Source organism: Natator depressus, chromosome 5 (assembly GCF_965152275.1).
Source record: "Natator depressus isolate rNatDep1 chromosome 5, rNatDep2.hap1, whole genome shotgun sequence".
Taxonomy (NCBI): domain Eukaryota; kingdom Metazoa; phylum Chordata; order Testudines; family Cheloniidae; genus Natator; species Natator depressus.
Window position 1 is genome coordinate 126,161,809 of NC_134238.1, and position 24,758 is coordinate 126,186,566.

The 24,758-nt window shown below is 42.8% G+C and overlaps 1 protein-coding gene across 3 annotated transcripts in view; it reads right to left on the reverse strand.

Moving 5' to 3' along the window:
• Positions 1-22,493, reverse strand: part of PCGF3 (polycomb group ring finger 3) — a 114,660-nt gene extending 92,167 nt beyond the window's left edge. For 2 of the 3 annotated variants that reach the window (XM_074953591.1, XM_074953590.1), the window contains exon 1: positions 22,475-22,493. The gene's annotated coding sequence lies outside the window, so the exon portion shown is untranslated. The remainder of the gene's footprint in view (positions 1-22,474) is intronic. The other variant, XM_074953589.1, reaches the window with a different exon arrangement.
• Between the last annotated feature and the right edge of the window lie 2,265 nt (positions 22,494-24,758).

The window sequence follows — 24,758 nt, forward strand, 5'->3', positions numbered from 1 at the left end:
ACATTAGCTTTTTCCACATCCTCTGTCACTAGGTTGCCTCCCTCATTCAGTAAGGTATCATCAAGTAATAGTATCCTATTATTTGATGACAGGTACTTTCTAAAAGCATTCTTAGGGAAATTAACCCTGAAGCCTCCCTACTGGCCTTCATTCCTTCCTCACCTCAAACACTGGATGAAAAATGAAGGTGGTAGACATGAGAGGGGAGATGGTGATTTTTAAATGTAAAGATGCCAAAAAACTAATGCAGTCCCTTCAGTGGTACTCCAATGGTAGAATTTGGATCCTGCCTGTAAGTCATCAAGTACCACTCTGGCTGATCAATTTGTGCCATAAAGCAAAATTTGAAATATCAATCATTATGCTCAGCTTAAACAGACAGAATAATCCAGAATAATCCTAACTCGCAGAAACAGTTTACTTACCTACGTATAGCCAAGTTATATTATTCATCTAGTGGGACCTCACTTTACTGCATCAGTCTAGCCTTTTCAAGCTGAGATAGGTTTTCCTTTCATTCTATGGCTATACATACAGAAGACCAATTGTTATATAGAACAGCCCATTTAATAACTTATTTAGACTAAGTATAATTTATGTCTATCCTTGGAGCTTATAAAAAATATGACGTTATTTAATGAAGCAAATGTTTTCTCTCATAAAGTCAGAAAGTGCAACTACTATAAACCTAGAGTTCTACAATCTGTTACAGTTGATGACCCTCCAAGGTGGCCAGAAAAGATCACAGATGCTCCAGAGCTGCAAGTTGCATTGCTGGTTTTAGAGGCAGGAAGACATCTTTTATCAACATGTTCCCCTTAAATTATTAAAAAGAAGCAGCGTATTGTGTGCTTTATGTTGAAAATCCACTTCACCAGGCACAAGTGGTAAAACACATGTTTTCCTTGTAAGTGAGGTGGGCCTAAACTGCTCCTGCAGAATTTAAATATTTTCTAGCTGCAAAGGTAACTATCCATATGTTAAAAGAAAAGGAGTACTTGTGGCACCTTAGAGACTAACCAATTTATTTGAGCATAAGCTTTCGTGAGCTACAGCTCCCTTCATCGGATGCATTTTCCACTGAATGCATCCGATGAAGTGAGCTGTAGCTCACGAAAGCTTATGCTCAAATAAACTGGTTAGTCTCTAAGGTGCCACAAGTACTCCTTTTCTTTTTGCGAATACAGACTAACACGGCTGCTACTCTGAAACCTATCCATATGTTAATTGTCTCTGTTTTTAATTTGCTTTCATACCAATATAGCACTGCTCACCACCATATCTAGGCACTGATGTCACCTTCCTCAGTCTGGAGACAAACAGCTCCAGTGCATCTACTGCTTTCCCTAAGCCAGGGGCGGGCAAACTTTTTGGCCTGAGGGCCACGTCGGGTTTTGGAAATTGTATGGAGGGCCGGATAGTGAAGGGGGGCATGGCCTGCTCCCACCCCCGACTCCTGCCCCATCCAAACCCCCCTGTTCCCTGGGACCCCTGCCCCATCCACCCCACCCTCCCTGTCCCGACTGCCCCCCTGAAACCCCTGCCCCGACTGCCCCCCACTGCTCCATCCAACCCCTCCTCTCATTCCTGACTGCCCCTCGGGACCCCCCGCCCCGTCCAACCATCCCTTCTCCCTGACCGCCCCCAGAACCCCTGCCCCGACTGCCCCCTGCCGCCCGATCCAACCCCCGCTCCTTCCTGACTGCCCCCATTCAACCCTCCTGTTCCCCACTCTCTGACCGCCCCGATCCTTATCCACATCCCCACCCCTTGACCACCACTCCAAACACCCCTGCCTTCTATGCAACCCTCCCGCTCCCTGTCCCCTTACCATGCTGCCTGGAGCAACAGTGGCTGGCGGCGCTACAGCCACGCCACCCGGCTGGAGCCAGCCATGCACCGCGCAGCACAGAGCACTGGGTCAGGCCAGGCTCTGCAGCTGCGCTGCCCTAGGGGTTCGCCCCCGCCCCCCACGCCGCCCAGAGCATTGAGCCAGTGGCACAGCATGCTGAGGGGGAACAGCGGGGGAGGGGTTGGGGGCGAGCCTCCTGGGACAGGAGCTCAGGGGCCAGGCAGGAGGGTCCTGCGGGCCATAGTTTGCCCACCTCTGCCCTAAGCAGAAGCAGAGCAAAGTTAACAAAAACACCAGTCATATTCTCAGCTGCTATTCAGAATGCTGTGGGCAAACTGTGAAACTAACAATATTCATTCCAGTCTTGCTTAGCTGCTATGTGAAGAAGCTGCAAGCACCTAAAGTAGGCACTGGGAGTTGTTCAAAGAAAGATTTCCAAAAAAAGAATGCTAGAGTAGCACAGATGCACCAGTCCCAACAGGTCAGGAGTTTCTGGTCCAACAAGTTGTTGTTCTTGCACCAATGAAGTACCCCCTACAATTTGGTGCACACTGCCCAACTCCTACTTTTTCCACCCACCCTTTCTGGGAAAAGCTGTGGCTTCTCAGAACTCTACTGGCCTCTGACTAGGATGTTATTCCCACTGGCTAGCTGGAGCCTAGTAACTTTTTCCTGCTTTGCCCAGACACTATCAATTATTTAAAAATAAAAACAAACCAACCTTTCAAATCAATTCAAAAATATTTTAATATTGAGGGGAAAAAATTATAAATGTTATCAGATTTAAACCTACATCTATTCACACTTCATTTTATTTTTACTATCTTTGCTGTTTAAATTGTTTTAATACAAACATTTTCCCTTTTTCTATTTGAATCTACAGTGAAATAATAACGCTGAATAACAAAATTTCTACGGTAACAAATGTCAGAAGGAGGAGGATTATGATTTAACTGAGAGATCAAATAGAAATATAAACCAGACAGAAAAAAACTATTAAAATATAAGCAACTTTTGCAGGGATAGCTCAGTGGTTTGAGCATTGGCCTGCTAAACCCAGGGTTGTGAGTTCAATCCTTGAGGGGGCCATTTAGGGATTTGGGGCAAAAATTGGGGATTGGTCCTGCTTCAAGCAGGGGGTTGGACTAGATGACCTCCTAAGGTCCCTTCCAACCCTAACCTTCTATGAATCTATAAGATAGATCTGTATGAGGGATTTTTTTATTATTTGTTTTAGGTTGAAAGTATCTCTTAAAATAGGACTTGCACATTGTGACAATCAGAAATTTATAGTTATCCAACACTGCCACTACAGCCAGATTTTTTCCTTCCTCTTTGTTTGATAACCTTTTGGACCATTTTGTTATAAAGTGAAGTGTTAAAAGCGAAAAGTTCGGATGGCTGATAGGAGAGAGGATCCCACTTGGGAAGCCACATGAACAGCTCTGCACACAATACACCCAGATAATCTAAGAGCGATTCTCAGCAAGGGGCATGTGTACCCCTGGGGGGTACTCAGAGTTCTTCCGAGGGTACATCAACTTAGCTAGATATTTGCTTAATTTTACAACAGGCTACATAGAAAGCATTAGCGAAGTCAGTACAAGCTAAAATTTCATACAGACAATGACTTGTTTATACTGCTCTATATACTATACACTGAAATGTAAGTACGACATTTATATTCCAATTGATTTATAAGTATATGGTAAAAATGAGACAGTAAGCAATTAAGTGACAGCGTGCTGTGACACTTTTGTATTTTTATGTCTGATTTTGTAAACAAGTAGTTTTTAAACTGAGCCGAAACTTGGGGGTATGCAAGACAAATCAGACTCCTGAAAGGGGTACAGTAGTCTGGAGAGGCTGAGAGCCACTGATCTAAGAAACTCTTTTCAGAAACATTTGGTCCCTTTTTGCTTTTAGGTCTAGAGAAAATCCAGGGAATGTTTTTGAAAATTATTTCCTTTTCAAAAAAAAATCTTTAATATTTGTTAATGGCCATACTGGTGATTAGCTAGGGAAGTGGTTCGTTAATATGGGGAGCTTTGAGTGACTAAGGCAGTTGTGAGAGAACTCACAGAGCAGCTCACCATCACTTATTTTGCACCAATTAAAGGGTCACAGAACAATGCCAAGGCCAACTGATTAAGGCTAAAATGGAGAAACACTTTCCTCTTAAAAAGAAAAGGAGTACTTGTGGCACCTTAGAGACTAACCAATTTATTTGAGCATAAGCTTTCGTGAGCTACAGCTCACTTCATCGGATGCATCTGAAAGCTTATGCTCAAATAAACTGGTTAGTCTCTAAGGTGCCACAAGTACTCCTTTTCTTTTTGCGAATACAGACTAACATGGCTGTTACTCTGAAACTTTCCTCTTAACCACTTTAAAAAGATTGCATATCCACACTTTAAAGAGTATAAACATATTTGCATGCCGCCTTTTTGGTCACTGTAATGTATTCAGTTCAAATTCGCTCATATTATGGAAGCATCATAGTGGCTCCATAGTTATGGCTGTATTTAAATTTACACTTTTAAATTTAATCTGGTTTTATGTTTGCGTGATATGAGAGGAAGAATTATGCAGTGTTTAAGGCAGTAGCCTAGGATTTAGGAGACCTACTTCAAGTCCCTCAACAATCTTGGGTAAGTCACTTAACCTATGTGCCTCAGTTCTGCATCTGCGAAATGGGAATGGTACTACCCAACCTCACCGGAGTGTTGCGAGGATAAACACACTGCAAGGCTCTCAGACATTACATTTTGGGGGTCATAAGTATAGAGTAACTCCAAACAGAATATGGTGTCTCATTAAGAGTTGCTGATTTTACTGGGACTACTACTGGGATAAATGAATACCCAGTTTGAATATTGGTAACACAGTATTATCCTCTACATGCTTACAGCATTTACTCCAAGTATAGTCTAATTTTCTGAAAAGTCTCAAGTAAACAATTCATGAGATAGCATTTACAAATGCTCCCTTTAAGAGATTTGAGTAACATTTTTAGCTCCCTATAGCAAATACATTCCAGATTATAGAAATCATTGTTCTTAAAAAGGTAGCAACAACTAAGATTTAGTGGCTAAAAAGTTACTACATTAATAACGGATTACGACCAGTAGGCTACTTTTTAAATTTTATGTATATCACAGTGATAGCCAAACATATTCAGTCAATGAAAGCTTCAAAATGCAAGCCTTTCATTTAAAAATACACCAACATAACTTTCCTGGCCTTCAGGAGTCTTCTTGAAATCAAGTGGTAAACTAACCTTAGTAGCACACAGGAGTGTAGATACATGAAAATTCACTCACTTTGGCTGGCTAAAAGTCTTTCCAGTTGACCACTGCATAGTGTGTACTGCCATAGGAAGACTCCCATGTTGGTCTAGACCAGTGAGCCACAGTCCTGTATCCTTGTCTGACGATGGCCAACATAAGATGCTCCAATGAAGCTGTAAATCATCTCATAAAGGGACAATTAAGCAATAACCCACCCAGAGAAGAAATTTCTTCCCAACTCCAGGCAGTTAGTGGCTATTTATACCCTGAAGGATGAGGATTTGTGAGGTGGGCCCTATAAGCATACAGCAATATAAATACAAAACTAAGTTTGATTATAAAGCATTTTTCAGTTAGGCTGCTCTTGTACAATGATGGTTAAATCCAAACTTTTTGACAGGGTACACAACGATGCTATCATCCACAACTTCAGTTAAGAAAAGGACTTCCCAGACATTATACAGGTGGGTTGCATCAGTAACCAGGAGTGACACAAATTCCAGACACAATGACAGTTCACTAAATTTATAGATCTTTCGGAGGGAGAGAAAGGGAGGGAGAAAGAGGGAAATGCTTCACAATCAGATTATCTGAAACACTCAAATTTTGGTAGCCACCCTAACCCAAAGTTTGAAAACCCTACAAAAATGTAAATAGCTTGATATGTGCTTTGGACAAAGACTTCTAAATTTTAAACTCATTTTTAAAGAAAGCTGAGCTTTTGTGAATTTATAGTTCTTATCTTGGCAGTCTAATATCAGAAATATCAGAGTCATAGGTTGGGTCAAACAGCAGAGCCAGCTGGCACCAGTCACCTTTAAGTCAGAGAAAGGTATATCCATTGTTTTACTTTACATTACATCCTTCCCAAACTAATGTTGGCACACAGGACAGAAATGAGTTTCTTTCCATTCTTCTCTGTCATTTGCTGCTGCTTCCATCTGCTCTATTCCATTAAGATAGATTGTTCTGTCCTCCCTGCTAGGAGTTCTTCTTAAGTGTTTCCCGTGGGTGCCCTTGTTGTTTCACAGCAGTTCGTTTCCACCTGACAGCTTCAGGTGAGAGTCTGTATGCTGGCATCCAGAGTACATGTCCCAGATACATCTAGCACTTCCTTCTGATTCTGGTAGAAACAAGTGGACTGGTTGGTGATTTCTCTGATCTCTCCACAGGTAATGAAGTCTTTCCAACCAATGTAGGAACTTATTTTCAAAGCTTCTAGTTTTCTATCACTTTGGCAGATCTCCAGCTTTTGCAGCCATATGTCAGCATTGAGATTACGTTTGAATTGCATATTCTCAGTTTTGTTCTGATGCTCTCCCCCCTTCCCATATATTAAGTTTAGTAAATGCTGTGGATGCCTTTCCTATCTTCGATGTCACTTTCTTCTTAAGATCTGTTGACCAGTATGTTGCTCCTTAGGTACATGAACTGTTCTACTTTCTTGATATTTTTGCCTTCTAATGTGAGGTTACTGCTTGATGTCTGGGTTTCAAGGATGTTTGTTTTAGCATAACAAATATTGAACCTGGTTGACCTGCAGTTTTTGCCAGCTTGTCTGTCTTTGGCTGTAACTTTTCGGGGGTGTCACTCAGTAACACAATATCATCAGCAAAGTCTAGGTCTTCCGGGCATTTACCATCTGCCCATGACATACCAGTGTTTGTGCTGCTAATACACATAGGCTAGGGCTACACTACCAACTTATATCAGTAAATCCATACCCCTCTGCAACATAATTATACCAACCTAACCGCAAGTGTAGACAGTGGCATGTCAACATAGCTACTGCCTCTTGGGGAGGTGGAGTACCTATGCCAACATGAGAAGCTCTCCCATCGGCGTAAGCAGCATCTTCACTAAGTGCTGCAACTATGCTGTTGCAGTGCTGCAAGTGTAGACAAGCCCATAGACTCAGACTTTAAGGCCAGAAGGCACCATCATGATCACCTAGTCCAACCTTCTGCACATCGAAGGCCACAGAACCTCACTCACCTGCTCCTATACTAGACCCATAACTTTGGCTGAGTTACTCAAGTCCTCAAATCATGATATAAAGACTGAGTTACAGAGACTTCACCATTTATTCTAATTAAGCCAACAAGTGCAGAGGAAGGCGAAAACCCCAGAGGATCTCTGCCAATCTGACCTGTAGAAAAATTCCTTCCCGACCGCAAATATAGTGATCAGTTAGAGCCTGTGCACGTGAGCAAGACCTATCATCCAGACACCTTGGAAACAATTCACTGTAGATAGAGCCCTCCTCATCTAGTGTCCCATCTCTGACCATTGGAGATATTTGCTACTAGCAGTCGCAGATCGGCCATATGCCATTGTTGGCAACTTCATTATACCATCTTCTCCATAATCTTATCAAGCTCAGTCTTGAAACAAGTTAGGTTTTTTGCCCCCCACTGCTCCCCTTGGGAGGATGTTCCAGAACTTCCCTCCTCTGTTGGTTAGAAACATCTAATTTCAAGCCTAAACTTGTGAGGGCCAGTTATATCCATTTGGTCTTGTTAGCATTAGTCCCTAGCTTACATCTTCCCTCTCCCTCCCTCATGTTTATCACTCTGATGTATTTACAGAGAGCAATCATACCTCCCCTCAGCCTTTATTTGGTTAGGCTAAACAAGCCAAGCTCCTTAAGTCTCCACTCATAAGGCAGATTCTCCATTCCTCTGATCATCATAGGAGCCCTTCTCTGCATCTGTTCCACTCAATTCACTTCATTATCCAGAATATGGAAATGCCAAATAACAGAAGTAAAATGCAGTCATGTTTCACACCAGTGTCCACATTGAACCACTCTGTTGTCTAGTGGTTCACCCTTACAGAGTACTTTGCATCTCTGTACCTGGCCTTCATGATATTGACAACTTTAGCTGTGATGTCATCAGACTGAAGACTATTCCAGACTGTGGACTGGCCATCACTTTCTGTGAAAACTACTATAGAGCGGTTTAGGAGAAGTGTCTCACATTCAACAGATGCTAGCCTACTGAGATTAATTACAGGAACTCCTCACTTAACATTGTAGTTATGTTCCTGAAAAATGCAACTTTAAGTGAAAAGATGTTAAGCGAATCCAATTTCCCCATAAGAATTAATGTAAATGGGGGGGTTAGGTTCCAGGAAAAAAAATGTTGCCAGACAAAAGGCATTATACACACTTTAAACAATTTTAAACAAGCAATTTAATACTACAATCACTGCCGAGTATGAAGCTTGGTTGAGGTGGTGGAGTCAGAAAGTGGAAGAGGGTGGATTGTCCAGCTGCTCCTCTTGCTGAACTTTCTGAACTCAAAAAAACACATCTAGAGATTGTTGTTTTACTTCTTTTTTTTTTCCTTGGTAAATTTCTTTATAGCAAGTCATTAGATGACCAACTCCCCTAATCACTTTGGAGCTGCGTTCCCGGTCAGGATCGTCACCACTCAGGATTTGCAAGCCAGCTTCAATCATTTGGAAAGCTTCAGAAAGACGTTTGGCAGTCAAATTTCAATGGGTTGGTTCTTCTACTTCTTGGCCCTCTTCTTCCATTGCTCTCGTCACCTCTAGTTGCATCAGATCTTCATTGGTTAGCTCTACTCCATGTGACTGCAGAAGTTGTGTAACGTCAGCTTCTTTCACCTCATCAAAACCTGCTTTCTTGGCCAAGCCGGGGACAACATCTTCACAGCGGGGACAACATCGTTAAATCCTATTAAGTCACTGGAGACAATGAGGCAGGCAAGGAGGCTGACGGTGCCGTAGGCTAGGAGAAGCATGTTGCGCAGCAGCAGTGGCAGCTTCCCCTACTCTGCAAGCACCAGGGGCTCAACCCTCAGCCCGCCCACTCCACCCCTTCCCCCAAGCCCCCACCCTTGACCCGCCTCTTCTCCTCCCCCCCGCATCATCCCCCTTTGCTTTGCAGACTACTTCCTCGCTCCTACCCCTGAGTGCCACAGGCAGGAGGGAGGGGGGAGGGGGCAGGAGGGGAAAGGCGCTGATCCATGGCGTCCGCTGGGGGGGGGGGGGGAGAGCATAGGAAGGCTGCCTGCTATGGAGAAAGCAGGCAGCCAAAACAACGTAAGAGAGTGGAGCATTGGTCAACTTTAAACGAGTGTGTTCCCTAATTGATCAGCAACGAAACAACATTAAACCGGGACAACTTTAAGCAAGGAGTTCCTGTATTCTCAATTCATTACAATACAGCAAGTTAGAGCACCTATTGGATTTGATTTTGAGAGTTAAAATATACTTTGCCAACTTTATCACCACCAGGTTGTCCTTTCAGAGGCAGCCTTACTCCAACTGTGGGACACAACACTTGGGGAAAGCAAACCACCAACTGGGACGTGTGGAAGTATTTTGTAAGATGGGTAGGCTTTTAACAAATGGCATGGGTGCACATTTTATTTATTTTTCCTGAAGGAGGATTATATAGCAAGGGTTTGTGAAACACTGTGCATATGGAAACAATTCAGGGTTCACAGCGGACAAGTAACTCATCACAAGATCCAAGTGCAATGCTTTGGCAAAAAGTGCTAATGTAATCTTTGAATATCTAAACAGGAGCAGGAGTAATGAGCAGGCTTAGGAAGGTGGTTTTACCTCCGTTTACAACATTTGTGAAACCAATAATGAAACACTGTATCCAGTTCTGGTGTCCGTATTTTTAAAAGGATGCTGAAAAGCTAGAGAGGTTGCAGGAAAGAGCCACAAAAATTCACAAGCTAGCGTAAGTGCCTTACAGTGAGATTTAAACAGCTCAATCTGTTTATTTTATCAAAAAGACAGATTATGGTGTAGAAGTACCTTCACAGGAAGAAAATACCAGTTACTAACGGGTCTTTAATCTAGCAGAGAAAGGCATACCAACAAATGGCCAGAAGTGAAAGCCAAACAAAGTCAAATTAGAAATTAGGCACAAATTTTCAACGGAGTACATGATTAATCATTGGCACAAACTATCAAGGGAAGCGATGTCTTCAAATCAAAAGTTCTGGAACACAAGTTATGCGTCTCAAGACAGGGGCAGCTGTGTGAAATTTAATGGCCTGTGCTATACAGGAGGTCAGACTAGCTGATCTAATGGCACCTTCTGGCATTAAACTCTATTATTGGAAGCCTCACTTCCAATGGCCCGAGATATTCTGGGGTTTGGACAAGTCATTCAGAAAGAATGAAGCATGCCATCATTTACACCACCCCACTCCCACAAATCTAGCCTATTCATAGCCACTGTTAACTGGTAGAACACAAACTTAGTATATAACACCCAGGGTGGATAAAAATCAATGATTTAAAAAAAAAAAAAATCAAAAAACTTGGATTTTTTCTATTTAAATTGGATTTTTTTGGATAAAATGCTTTTTGAGGAAAAAACCTATCTCATCATGGAATAGGGATTACAAATTCTAATTCTATAGTATGAGACAATATATTCATGTAATGTTTAAGAACAGTTTTGTATATGAATTCCAATAGTTCATGGATTAGGGACCCAAACTTATGGGGTTCCAAGGGCATCAGTATAGATTATTTAGGTTAATCTTTCTATCTACCCAATGGGACTCAGTGCTCAGTCTAAAAGATACCATCAGAGATGCTTAGTTTTGCAGTTCTCAAACAGTGGATTTGTGTCTCCAGAGATAATATGCTTGTTAACAGCACAAAAGTAAATAAATAAAGAAAGGTGAGAAATAACAGACCTCAATCCTATTGTCCCTCTGCAAATGTGTGTACACAGAGTCAACCCCTTACCTCTCTCTAAAGGTGCAAAGTTTCAAAAAGTTCAATGAATAGAAGATTGTTGGGAGTGAAATAGATCTGGACAAGGAGAAGAAGTCTGGAGATAAATAAATGTGAGAAGCGAGGTACAGGTAGTAGAAACAAAAGTGAAACTGTTTGAGCAGCATATTCCAGAAGTCTTGGGGTCTTTCTGAGTGTAGCCTTCATTGATCGGAGATCTACCATACCATTCTCTCACTGGAAGGAAAAACCTATAAGGGCAGCAGGCTGTAAAAGAGGCCCCGTTTGGGAACATTTTAATGAAGTTCCTCTACCTGTGGGTAAGACAGGCATGCGTGCAAAATGCAAACAGTGCAACAAAGGAATGCAAGGCCTGGTTGCCCTAATGAAACAACATCATGAGAAGTTTCAGAGTAACAGCTGTGTTAGTCTCTATTCACAAAAAGAAAAGGAGTACTTGTGGCACCTTAGAGACTAACCAATTTATTTGAGCAGAAGCTTTCGTGAGCTACAGCTCACTTCATCGGATGCATACTGTGGAAAATACGGAAGATGTTTTTATACACACAAACCATGAAAAAATGGGTGTTTACCACTACAAAAGGTTCTCTCTCCCCCCACCCCACTCTCCTGCTGGTAATAGCTTATCTAAAGTGATCACTCTCCTTACAATTTGCACGATAACCAAGGTGGGCCACTTCCAGCACAAATCCAGGGTTTAACAAGAACGTCTAAGGAATGGGGGGGGTAGGAAAAAACAAGGGGAAATAGGCTTGAGTAGAGACTGGGAGTGGCTAAGTCATTATGCAAGGTAACCTAAGTTAATTGTATCCAATTTGCAAATGAATTCCAATTCAGCAGTCTCTCGCTGGAGTCTGGTTTTGAAGTTTTTCTGTTGTAATATCGCAACTTTCATGTCTGTAATAGCGTGACCAGAGAGATTGAAGTGTTCTCCGACTGGTTTATGAATGTTATAATTCTTGACATCTGATTTGTGTCCATTTATTCTTTTACGTAGAGACTGTCCAGTTTGACCAATGTACATGGCAGAGGGGCATTGCTGGCACATGATGGCATATATCACATTGGTAGATGTGCAGGTGAACGAGCCTCTGATAGTGTGGCTGATATTATTAGGCCCTGTGATGGTGTCCCCTGAATAGATATGTGGGCACAGTTGGCAACGGGCTTTGTTGCAAGGATAGGTTCCTGGGTTAGTGGTTCTGTTGTGTGGTATGTGGTTGCTGGCGAGTATTCGCTTCACGTTGGGGGGCTGTCTGTAGGCAAGGACTGGCCTGTCTCCCAAGATTTGTGAGAGTGTCGGGTCATCCTTCAGGATAGGTTGTAGATCCTTGCTAATGCGTTGAAGGGGGTTTAGTTGGGGGCTGAAGGTGACGGCTAGTGGCGTTCTGTTATTTTCTTTGTTAGGCCTGTCCTGTAGTAGGTGACTTCTGGGAACTCTTCTGGCTCTATCAATCTGTTTCTTCACTTCCGCAGGTGGGTATTGTAGTTGTAAGAATGCTTGAAAGATCTTGTAGGTGTTTGTCTGAGGGGTTGGAGCAAATGCGGTTGTATCGCAGAGCTTGGCTGTAGACAATGGACCGTGTGGTGTGGTCAGGGTGAAAGCTGGAGGCATGTAGGTAGGAATAGCGGTCAGTAGATTTCCGGTATACGGTGGTGTTTATGTGACCATCGTTTATTAGCACTGTAGTGTCCAGGAAGTGGATCTCTTGTGTGGACTGGACCAGGCTGAGGTTGATGGTGGGATGGAAATTGTTGAAATCATGGTGGAATTCCTCAGGGGCTTCTTTTCCATGGGTCCAGATGATGAAGATGTCATCAATATAGGGCGAGTAGGGACGTTAGGGGATGAGAGCTGAGGAAGCGTTGTTCTAAGTCAGCCATAAAAATGTTGGCATACTGTGGGGCCATGCGGGTACCCATAGCAGTGCCGCTCATCTGAAGGTATACATTGTCCCCAAATGTGAAGTAGTTATGGGTAAGGACAAAGTCACAAAGTTCAGCCACTAGGTTAGCCGTGACATTATGGGGAATAGTGTTCTTGACGGCTTGTAGTCCATCTTTGTGTGGAATGTTGGTGTAGAGGGCTTCTACATCCATAGTGGCCAGGATGGTGTTATCAGGAAGATCACCGATGGATTGTAGTTTCCTCAGGAAGTCAGTGGTGTCTCGAAGTTAGCTTGGAGTGCTGGTAGCATAGGGCCTGAGGAGGGAGTCTACATAGTCAGACATCCTGCTGTCAGGGTGCCAATGCCTGAGATGATAGGGCGCCCAGGATTTCCAGATTTATGGATCTTGAGTAGTAGATAGAATATCCCAGGTCGGGGTTCCAGGGGTGTGTCTGTGCAGATTTGATCTTGTGCTTTTTCAGGGAGTTTCTTGAGCAAATGCTGTAGTTTCTTTTGGTAACTCTCAGTGGGATCAGAGGGTAATGGCTTGTAGAAAGTGGTGTTGGAGAGCTGCCGAGCAGCCTCTTGTTCATATTCCGACCTATTCAGGATGACAACAGCACCTCCTTTGTCAGCCTTTTTGATTATGTCGTCAGAGTTGTTTCTGAGGCTGTGGATGGCATTGTTTTCTGCACGGCTGAGATTGTGGGGCAAGTGATGCTGCTTTTCCACAATTTCAGCCCGTGCACGTCGGCGGAAGCACTCTATGTAGAAGTCCAGTCTGCTGTCTCAACCTTCAGGAGGATTATCATACACATACCTTGATTACCATACACATTGTAAGGAGAGTGATCACTTTAGATAAGCTATTACCAGCACGAGAGTGGGGTAGGGGGAGAAAAAACCTTTTGTAGTGATAAACACCCATTTTTTCATGGTTTGTGTGTATAAAAACATCTTCTGTATTTTCCACAGTATGCATCCGATGAAGTGAGCTGTAGCTCACGAAAGCTTATGCTCAAATAAATTGGTTAGTCTCTAAGGTGCCACAAGTACTCCTTTTCTTTTTGCGAATACAGACTAACACGGCTGTTACTCTGAAACCTATCACTACAAAAGGTTTTCTCTCCCCCCCCACCCCACTCTCCTGCTGGTAATAGCTTATCTAAAGCTCCTCACAATGTGTATGATAATCAAGGTGGGCCACTTCCAGCACAAATCCAGGGTTTAACAAGAACGTCTGAGGAACAGTTGGGGGGGGGGGGGGATAAACAAGGGGAAATAGGTTACTTTTTTTAACTACTCAACCATTCCCAGTCTCTATTCAAGCCTAAAGTTAATTGTATCCAATTTGCAAATTAATTCCAATTCATGAGAAGTGTTCCTTCTCAAGAGGAAGCTGCGTTGAAGATGATGAAAGGAACAGGTCTGAACATGCAGAATCTTCAGGTTTGTAAACTTTTTTTTATTTCATACTTCTTTCTTAAGGACTGCCTGTCTTCCCTCTGGACTATTCTTGAATTCTCATGTTTGAGCAAAAAATATAGTTGTTACTCTATGGTACTATCAATTTTAGATGCAGTTGTGATAAAAAAAAGCAAACAGCTGAAATAGGCAGATCTTCCTTGCACAATTTCACCTTTGAAGTAATACTAAATGAGCAGTATGGTAATAATAATTAAATAACTGCATTGACTTATTTTGTTTAGGAGAATCGATCCTCAACATACAGGATTCTGAGGACTATCCACCTTCAAGATCACCATCATTTTCTATAGTTTCAGAGTTATCTGACAATGATAGTGTTTCAGTCACATCATGTATGTCACAGCCACAATATATCACCTGTAGCAAAGAGGGGAAAAAAAAACCTCCATCATCCAAAAACAACCATAAATAAGTTTGTGATAAGAACCCAGCAGATTACAAAAAGAGTTAATTGATGAAAAAATTGCCCGGTTTGTTTATGCAATAAACTCTCTTTTTTGTATGATTGAGAACCCACACTTCATTAACATGGTTCAGTCATTAAGACCAGGATACAGTCCACCCAACAGAGCAGATATTGCAGGCAAATTGCTGGATAAAGTGTATGAAAGAGAAACTGAGCAGTGTGCAAAAGGTCTAGAGGATGAAATTGTTAACCTGAGTCTTGATTGGGTGGAGCAATGTCCACAATGATCCTGTTGTATGTGCTTGTGTGACAACAGAAGAAGGGAATGTCTTCCTTACAGAAACAACTGATACATCAGGAAATGCACACGCAGCAGAATATTTACAAGAAGTAGCCGTAAAAGCTATAACAAACTGAAAAAAAATTCAAATGTCTAGTACGCCGCTTGGTCACAGACAATGCTGCAAATGTATCAGAGAAGAAATTATTTAGGAGAGAGTGAAGAGAGTCCCAAGCTAATAATATATGGTCGCAGTGCTCATTTGATGCACCTCCTAGCCAAAGACTTCAGTGTTCCAGAAATAAAGGCTAATGTTGTTGAAACTGCAAAGTACTTCCCGTAACAACCACTTTGCAGCAGCTGCTCTGAAAAAAGTGGGAGGAACCAAGCCAACTCTCCCACAAGACGTGCGATGAACTCAGTAGTGGACAGTTTTGAGCACTATATCAAGAACTGGCCTAATCTCATGACAGTTTGTGAACAAAATCGTGAAAAAATAGATGGCACTGTCATAGCCAAAGATCTCAACATTGGGCTTAAGAGAAATGTAGAACACATGCTGAGTACCCTGAAGCCTATTTCTGTAGCCTTGAACAAAAAGCATGGAAATAGCTGTTTTATTGCTGACACTGTTGAAATTTGAAAGGAACTGAGTGAGATCTTAAAAAGAGAAATATACAATGACAGAGTTAAATTACAAGCATTAAAAAAAACGAATGGGACAAGCACTATCTCCAGCTCATTTTCTTGCAAATATTCTCAATACTTGGTACCAGGGTCAAACCTTAACTGCTGAAGAGGAGTTGGCTAGGACATGGACATCCAGCAATCATCCCTTCATAATGCCAACTATAATAAACTTCAGAGCTAAGGGTGAACCGTTCAAGAAATATATGTTTGCTGATGATGTTTTAAAGAAAGTCACACCAGTGAACTGGTGGAAGTCACTTAAGCACTTGGATTCAGAGACTACTGAAGTGATAAACTCACTTTTAACAACAGTAGCTTCTTCCACCGGTGTAGAAAGAACATTTTCTTCCTTTGAACTAATTCATTCCAAATTGAGAAATTGTTTGGGACCTGAAAAAGCAGGAAAGCTTGTTTTTCTTTTCCAGATTATGAACAAACAGGAAAATGAAGGTGAAGACAACTGAGTTAGCTGCAGGAGCCAATATTTTAAGTTTCTCATGTTGACCTGGCTGATATAGTCAATTTAATTTTTTTTTAATATTTCATTTAACTATTTTAGTTAAAATCAACTTTAAACACAAACAAACCTGATTTTAAAAAACTTGAATGTTTAACTAAATTCAAAAATTCATATGCTTGTTTTGTTAAAAAAATTATATGTTTGCTGTTGGAAGAAAAAAATCCAGAATACATAACATTGTTGTTTTAGTTAACTAAAACAATTTAAATGTCTGTCTGGTGATGTTCTCGTCCTAATACAGCACGGCAAGAAAATCCTCCAAATATTAATGAATTGGAGACAGTTCACCTCCCAATTACTTCATAAATATCTGCTTCAATTACCCTTGGTAAATGATATAACCAAACAATCATTCATTTTCTGATATAGCTGTAAAACTAATCTGAAAAGTTTTCAAAATAAATCACTTTAAAAATATATAGTGTGTACCTTCTAAAAATGAAACCTACATCTATCTCTGAGTTGTGAAGAATATGTTTTAGGGTTATAACAACCAACAAAAATGCACTTTTATGTAGAAATTATGACTAAATCGAGTCTTCCTGACTAGTGATTTAAATCAAATCCACACAGATTACACCACAAAAAATGCCTTGTCTAATACGTTAACACATATAGAATTATTTTGGCAATACAATGCACTTCAACTTAGTAATCAATTTACTAATAGCTTCAATTATGACAATCTGTGTACTTAAACCAATAAATGACTCCCACATATTAGAAAACACTATCAGCAGAAGTGAACCATAGCTTTCCAGATAAAATACGTGAAAGTACAAGAGAACTAACTAACTTCAAGTTGTTCCTTCAGTTGACAAAATGAAAACAGCGTTGTACAAGAATGACATTTCATACGAAAGCTGTGCAATCTGGGGACGCCGGCTGGGTTTACATATTGTTCTAAATAGGTTGAGGTTTATATTTGTACATGGGTAGATTATGTTTTTGAGTGCACGCTGTTAGAGAATCTCTCAGACAGAGTCTATTGGGCTAGGTCTTTTTTCATTTTGAATTACAGTCATAATTCACCTAAGATTTATAATACATCCACTACCACCGCAATGGATATATGTTCTATTGAAGATACAGAAGAAGTGTCACACATTGAATTCTGGATATAAGAATAAGGGTGAAAAATTATTCATGTGTAGGTTAAATTGAGAGGTTTGTCGACAAGATAATCATTTGCAAGCCAGCAATCCAATGATATTCACTTTTAGCTAGCTGAAAAAAACTTGCTTTCATAATTAATCAGCTACTGCATATCAGCATCAGGTGTGTATTAAGGAATAAATGTTTCCCATCTTAACAGAAGCCAAGACAAAGCTATGTTATTAGTGAAGTGTAGACAATTATCCCCAAGTTCATCTGATACAAATGGAAGTTATTGCCACTGAATTACAAGTTTTAACCTTAAAACTTTGGGACATTTTAAGTAACTGTCAGTCACAAGGTTAGAATATGAAAGGATCATAAAGTTATGTCAAAAGCAGCTCAAATGCATGTCCATGGGGATATCATAAATTCACTTCCTGTCACTCTAGAGCAAGATGAAAAATAATGATTTTGAGGTAGCTGAAAGAAATATGGAAGGAACTTTCAGTTGAGAGGGCTTTTAAAACACACACAGACTATAATGATGAAAAGTACAAAGATGTGGAACTGCTACTTGGGGTTTCCTTAAAGTAAACTATTCTCTTGCGGCAAATCCACTTTTCAAATTAATCTTCTATAAATGTTTAAAAATTATGTATTTGAGAATATCTTCATTAATAAAACTCTCAGAAAACAAATGGGAAGGCTGCATTCCATTGTCAAATGCTTCATACCCTCATCAAAACAATGCAAATGCACTGTACTGAAAGTACATGGGCTCTTACCATATGATTTAACATTTTTCATGAATCAAGTTAATTGCAGTACATACATAGGTAGATACATTTCCAGAGTTTGCATACATAAGCACAGCTCCTGATCAGAAGCACCTCTGGGGAAAAGCACCATTAGCACTAGTTCAGGTATACACAGCAACACTACAACTGATTTGGTTATAGTAGGAGGTGGCCTTTTTCAATAAGCAAATACAGTAACCTATTTTGTCTGGCAAGGGCTGACAAGTCACTTCAGGAACTGACAATTTTCCGATTTTCCTCTGAAGAGAATTTTCACTATTTTGCACAGTACATAGTTCTGTCTCTGTAGTTGCTTCAGAAAGGTTAGAGAACTCTCACTCTCAACCAAACAACAGCCTTTCTAAGAGTAAAAAAAGTGTCTGAATTATCAAGCCATTGTTTGCTTCTGTTCCACTCCCTCCTCCCCACAAACTTAGCCCTGTAACATACCTGGAAGAATTCTAAACCTCTGAGATGAGGGGTTTTGTTAAACTTTTCTCCAGTTTGTTTTCCCCCTTGTTATTATATATGCTGTGAACTTGACACACACAGGTAGAATATTAATTAGGAAATATATGAATTATATTTTCTTGAGAGAATCTAAGTATGGCAATGTTCCTAAACTGCTGAAAATTTGTACTGTTTCACTGCAGTACAAGAGTGTAGCGTATGGATCTCTTCTACCAGACTAGTGGCATCATCTCTAACAAAAAGCCAGTGGCATTTCACAACAGCTGGGATTGCTTTTGGTGCAAAGCAACTTTCTTTTATCCTCTCTAGTCTACATGAACGCAGCAAGTAGAGAGAGTCTTTAAGCCAATCAGCCTGACCCTTATTTAATTGCCTAACATTTGCCTTTAGTTTTACTATGAATTTAGTTTAGACAGAACTTTTGTTAATAAAAATGCAACACATAACTAGCAGATTCTGGACATTGACAGCATCTGCCCAGATCTGAACTTATTTTGATCAGACTGAAGGACAGCCAAGCTAGAGCACACTAGCACAAGACAAAATTGACAGTGTACTTATACCAACACTACTGCATAGCCCTAGATGACATTCAACCATTTTTATAGTGATGTCAAAAAGTAGTAAACATTCAAGAGCACCCGGAGGTGGAAGAGCTAAAGTTAGTCTTATATCACCAAGCACAATGTGCTCCAAATTATTAATAAATGCTTCTAAGTATTTCTGTTTCAAACTATGTACCAACTGGGCCCCCTGCCCAATATGAAAGAACACCAGAAAATGCTGGTGCTCAAATTCCTGCAAGACATCTTGCTCCACTTCATGTTTTTAAGATATTACAGCTTCAAAAACGCAGTTGATGGGAAGCAAATGATTACAGACTCGAATGGTTTTCAAAACACAGCTGCACATCAATTCAACAGGTGACTTCTTCCTAACATCAATAAGCCAGTTGGAGTTTCCATGCAAAGATTTATTTTAATGTATTCCATGGGTGGTTTACTGTAGAGTCCAATTTTCAAAAAGATTCTAGTTTTTCAGCTCTTAGTAACCACCAATTTTGTCCATTTTTTCCAGTTAACTAAAGACCACCTAGTTTAAGGAGCCATTTGGGAACACAATATTGAAGTCCATTAAAGCAGAAATGTAATACTCAAGTATGTTAGTGGAGAAGTAATATTTAGTAAGGTTACCTGTTTACAATATAAGTCTGTTTCACATCTAGTGGACACAGTTTGGGCAGATCTACACAACAGCGGGGATCGATGCTTTGAGATCACTCCACCAGCGGTCGATTTAGCGGGTCTAGTAAAGACCCACCAAATCAACTGCAGATTTCTCATCGGGGATGGAGTACAGTGGTGGACTGGAAAGCAGAGTAAGGTACATCGATGGGAGATTTTCTCCCGTAGACCCCCCGGTAACTCAACCTAAGGTACGTCGACTCCAGATATGTTATTCACATAGATGGAGTTGCATAACATAGGTCAACTTACCGTAGGTCAACGTAGGTCAACTTAACGTAGGTCAACTTACTAAGACATAGCCTTAGTCGGATGAGTCTACGAAAATGCAGGATTAAGTTGATCAGAACTAATGATTATAGTACTGTACCTTGAGGTTCTGGTTCAGAGTTTATCTAGTAGTAAAAAACCTTCATACAATGGTGTTTAGCTTTATCTAGATAGGCATTTATACTGTGCTAGCATTGCTATCGAATCTCAATCAACTTCAAGACAACACAAAATTTAACAAGTATTCAACCAAGACTCACATGATAAGATTTGGCTAGATCAGTCCATATGAATAAAAAATATATCAGATTTTTGGTCTGATAAGGGCTTTGAAAAAAAAATGCAATCTTTATACCAGCACCCAAATTTAAATCAATTTACTTTTCTGCTGTAGCTTCTGAAGGGCACTCTTTAAAAAGATTGGTGTCCCCCATCCTACTGAAGTAAATGATCACTGACTTCTTCCAGTTTCACACAGAATGTATTCCCTTACATACGCTTTTAATTAATATGTTTTAGTGGGCAACTAAGAAATTTAAACAAGGCCTTTCTATGAAGCATAAAAGTCATCCATTACTAGAAAGGAAACTTCTAACCTATCAAATAAGTCTTATGAATTACAAACAAACCTTTACAAGGCACATCACTAGCTAAAACAGCTTTTTATTTAAATCAGTCACTGAGGGAATGAGAAGTTCTCATTGTTAAAAGACCCAATACTCGTCAATATGGAACATACACAACACTTAGCACTAAGAAAAGTTGTATTTAAGTCCTCGAAGTACACGGAATTCCAATTAATAATCTGAACTTTAGATTGTTTTACACTGTAAAACAAACAATGTAAGTTACACATCTGATTTACAAGTTGTAGTATACATTACATCTTGAGGTTTACATGCCTATAGATGTGAAGCGTTTTTCTAAAAGGATATTTGTTTTTCTAACAACAAGTAGGACAGTTTAACAGTAATAAACCTGGAGAACAACAAAGTTAAAAGTTTTCAAAAGGAAAAGTCCAGAGCACAATGTGATAATTAAGCAAAATCTATAAAGACTGGATTTGATACATTGATAACCAGGGCTCTGAGTGTAGAAAAACAGTTACACTAACTCTGGATTAAAGTTATGTTAAATTAGAAGTATTTAATTTTTTCAGAGCGAGTTCCACTTGCACTAGTAAAAGGGCATTCAAATAGTAATATGGTGCAAGTACCAAGACCTTTAACCACGATAGCATCAAGTTCACAATACACTACATTTCTTCACAGGCCAGTTTGAGGTGACGCTAATCACTTGTGGACTAAAAGACACTGCAGTGCTACTATTAAATTGCACCTTGCTGAGAAGACACAACATCACAGCTGAAAACAACCAAACTTCACTGTGTAACATCAGGGCCACGAGAAAATTTTGGCAAAAAAACCGATCCATTATTTTACCAATTGGTACCACCTTCGGGTGATGCTTTTCACAAGCCTAAAAACCTATAAGCTATTCCAGATTCCTACACACACCTCATGCCACTAAGAGCCATAGCTATCCACAGCTCAGGTCACTTCTCACGCAGTTTAACCCTACTTCTCTCGATGGACGCAGGAACAGACATTTTTCAAAAGATGGGGGGTTTCTTAGCAACGTAAACCAACCCCTGATGGGGGGGGGGGTCAGAAGGAGACTCCGCCAGCCCCCACCCCACACCAGACCCAGACACACCTGAGATACTGCACAGCAGGGTCGTCTGTGCCAAGCTTGTGGGACACACGGAGCTGGGGCCAGGCACTACCAGGGCAGGCCGAGCGGGCTCCCCCATATGCCAGGCGGCTCTGCACCCTGGGAGAAGGGGGCTGCAGAGAGGAGAGCCCTTGCCATACAAAGCCGGGAGAGGGACGGACAGACAGACAGCGGGGGGGGACGGGGGGTGGGGGACAGAAACACGAACAGACACCCACACCGCAGCCCTGGGGCGGGGGGGCGGACAGACGGGGGCGGGCTGGTAGAAGCGGACAGACAGACAGAGGAGGGGACGGACAGACAGGCACAGCGGGGACGGACGAATGGACACACACGGGGGGGACAGGGAAGCGGACAAACAGACAGACACAGCCAGGGGGGAAGGGTGCAGACGTCCTTGACAAACCCCGCTGCTGCCGCCGACGCAGAAAGTTAAAGCGCCCCCTCCCCAGGCTAGGGGGACGGAGGGGCCGGCCCTGCTCCCCTCCCGGCGCCCACTCCCCGGGGAAAGGCTGGGGGAGACGGGGGAGGCGGCGGCGGCGACTCCCGGGGGAGCGGGCGCCGGACCCTCCCCCGCCCCGCGCCGGGGGTCTCGGGGCTGCTCCTCGGCAGCTTGCCATGGCGCGGCCCGCCGGAGCGGGGGCAGCCCCGCGGGGCCGCCGCGGGGGGAAGGGGGCCCGGCACTGACCTGGCGGCGCGGGGGCCGGGCGGCGGGGCGCCGTGTCCGCCTGCGGGGGGGGTCTCCACTCCCTCCGACTCTCCCCCCAAAAGAAGGAAAAAATTCCGGCCGGAGTTTAAAACAAAGAGGCGGAAATAGCCGAGCGGCGCCGAGCGCGGCCGAGCGGGGGCGCCGCGCACCGGGAGCATGCGCACTGCCCGCGCCCGCCTCCCACACGCGCGGAGGGAAGGGGGCTGTGCTCGTGTCGCCGACCGCGGGGGGTCGGCTCTCAGCTCTGCGCGAGGGAGGGGAGGTGACGTGCGCGCGCGGGGAGCAATAGAGCAGCCGTGTGCCCCCTCCTCCCGTGCGGGGAGCCCTACCTCCCCCCTCCCGCCGCAGGGAATCCCCATGGGAACCTGCCCCGTGCCTCCACTAGTGCGGGGGGGGGCTGGGAACGCCCCGCCCACCGACAGGGGGTGCGGGCTTCAGAAGCACCTAGCAACAGCCTGCGCCCCCCCCGCCAGACACCCCCAACCCTCCACTAACCCCCCCCCACACACACACACACCCCATCACACAGAGCTGGACACCCCCCATCTCCACTAAACCCCTTCCCCCACACCCACCTTCATCACACAGGGCTGAACACCCCCATCCTCACTGCCAGACCCCTCCCCCAACTCTCCACTAAACCCCTTTCCCCCCACACACACAGCCTCATCCTCACTGCCAGACCCCTCCCCCAACTCTCCACTAAACCCCTTTCCCACACACGCACACACACCCGCATCACACAGGGCTGGACACCCTGATCCCTACTGCCAGACACCCCCCAATTCTCCACTAAACCCCTTTCCCCCACATACACACCCTCATCACACAGGGCTGGACACCCCCATCCCCACTGCCAATCCCCCCCAACCCTCCACTAAAGGCTCTAGGACAACCCCTCCCCCCACATACAAACACCCCCTCACACAAGGTTGGACACCCCAATCCCCACTGCCAGACAACCCCCAAACCTCCACTAAAGCCTCTAGGATAACTGCTCCTCCACACACACCCTCACACAGGGCTGCACACCCGCATCCCACCAGGCCAGACTCCCCCCAGCCCCACACACACACAGCCAGATACCTCCGAACTCTCACCAACACCCTCAATGCAATACAAAAAGCTCTGTGACAAACCACTTAGACACACCCCCCCCATATGAAACAGTCAGACACCCGCAACCCTCCACCCTAGCACTAAAGACTCCTTGACAACCCACCAACACACCCCAACAATCTCATCACAGATGGCTAAACACCCCCTACTGCCAGCTCACCATAACACCCAGGCATGCATGAACACCACCACAAGCAAAAGGCTCCAGAAATATCTGCTGGTGCCCACTCCAAAACACACAGCACCAATCCCCCACACACTGCTAAAGGCACCAGAAAAACATCTACTGAAACCCCCACACAGCATTGCCAAAACACTCAATTCGCTTAAAAATCCTGACCATTTAAAGACAATTTTGGGGTGCTATTTACTTGCTTTCCAGTTTGAGGCTCAGGTTACACATCTTTTTAAGGTTTTTTTCCTACAACTTTGAGGGCTAGAAACCTAACTTTTTAAATAAAAAAAGAAAAAGAAGAAAGCTGAGACATTCAATCATATACCTCCATGAGCTGAGGTTTAAGAAATACACCAGTTACTGAGAGGCTCACAAGAGCTGGCAAAACTGAATTATATGCAAATTACCTAATGAGCTAATTTGCAGATAGACCATACACTGCAGTTTATGAAAGTAGGTGGATTTAGTGCTGGTGAAAAGCATTGACTTGACAAGTGTACCTGAAGTCCTCTGCATTTAGTGGACAAGCTTCCTGCATTGCCATTAGAGCAAAAGGCAATAAGAAGAAGGATAGCTCAGTGGTTTGAGCACTTTGCTAAACCCAGGGTTGTGAATTCAATCCTTGAGGGGGCCATTTAGAGATCTGGGCCAAAAATTGGGGATTGGTCCTGCTTTGAGAAGGGGGTTGGACTAGATGACCTCCTGAGGTCCCTTCCAACCCTGATATTCTGTGTGAATACTGATCTGGGGGAGGAGCTTCCTCTAGGAGTAAAAGGAGGGGTAGTTCAAACTCCATGCAGTTATTACATTCTATCAGGTCTTTCAGATCTGAAGAAGAGCTCTGTGTAGCTCAAGAGCGTGTCTCTTCCTCATCCACCTTGACTCTCTATCAAGTCTGTCAATTCATGCAAGCATCATGGTGAGTTTGTGATGTGGGATCTGTAACTGAGGACCAAACTCATCCCAAAT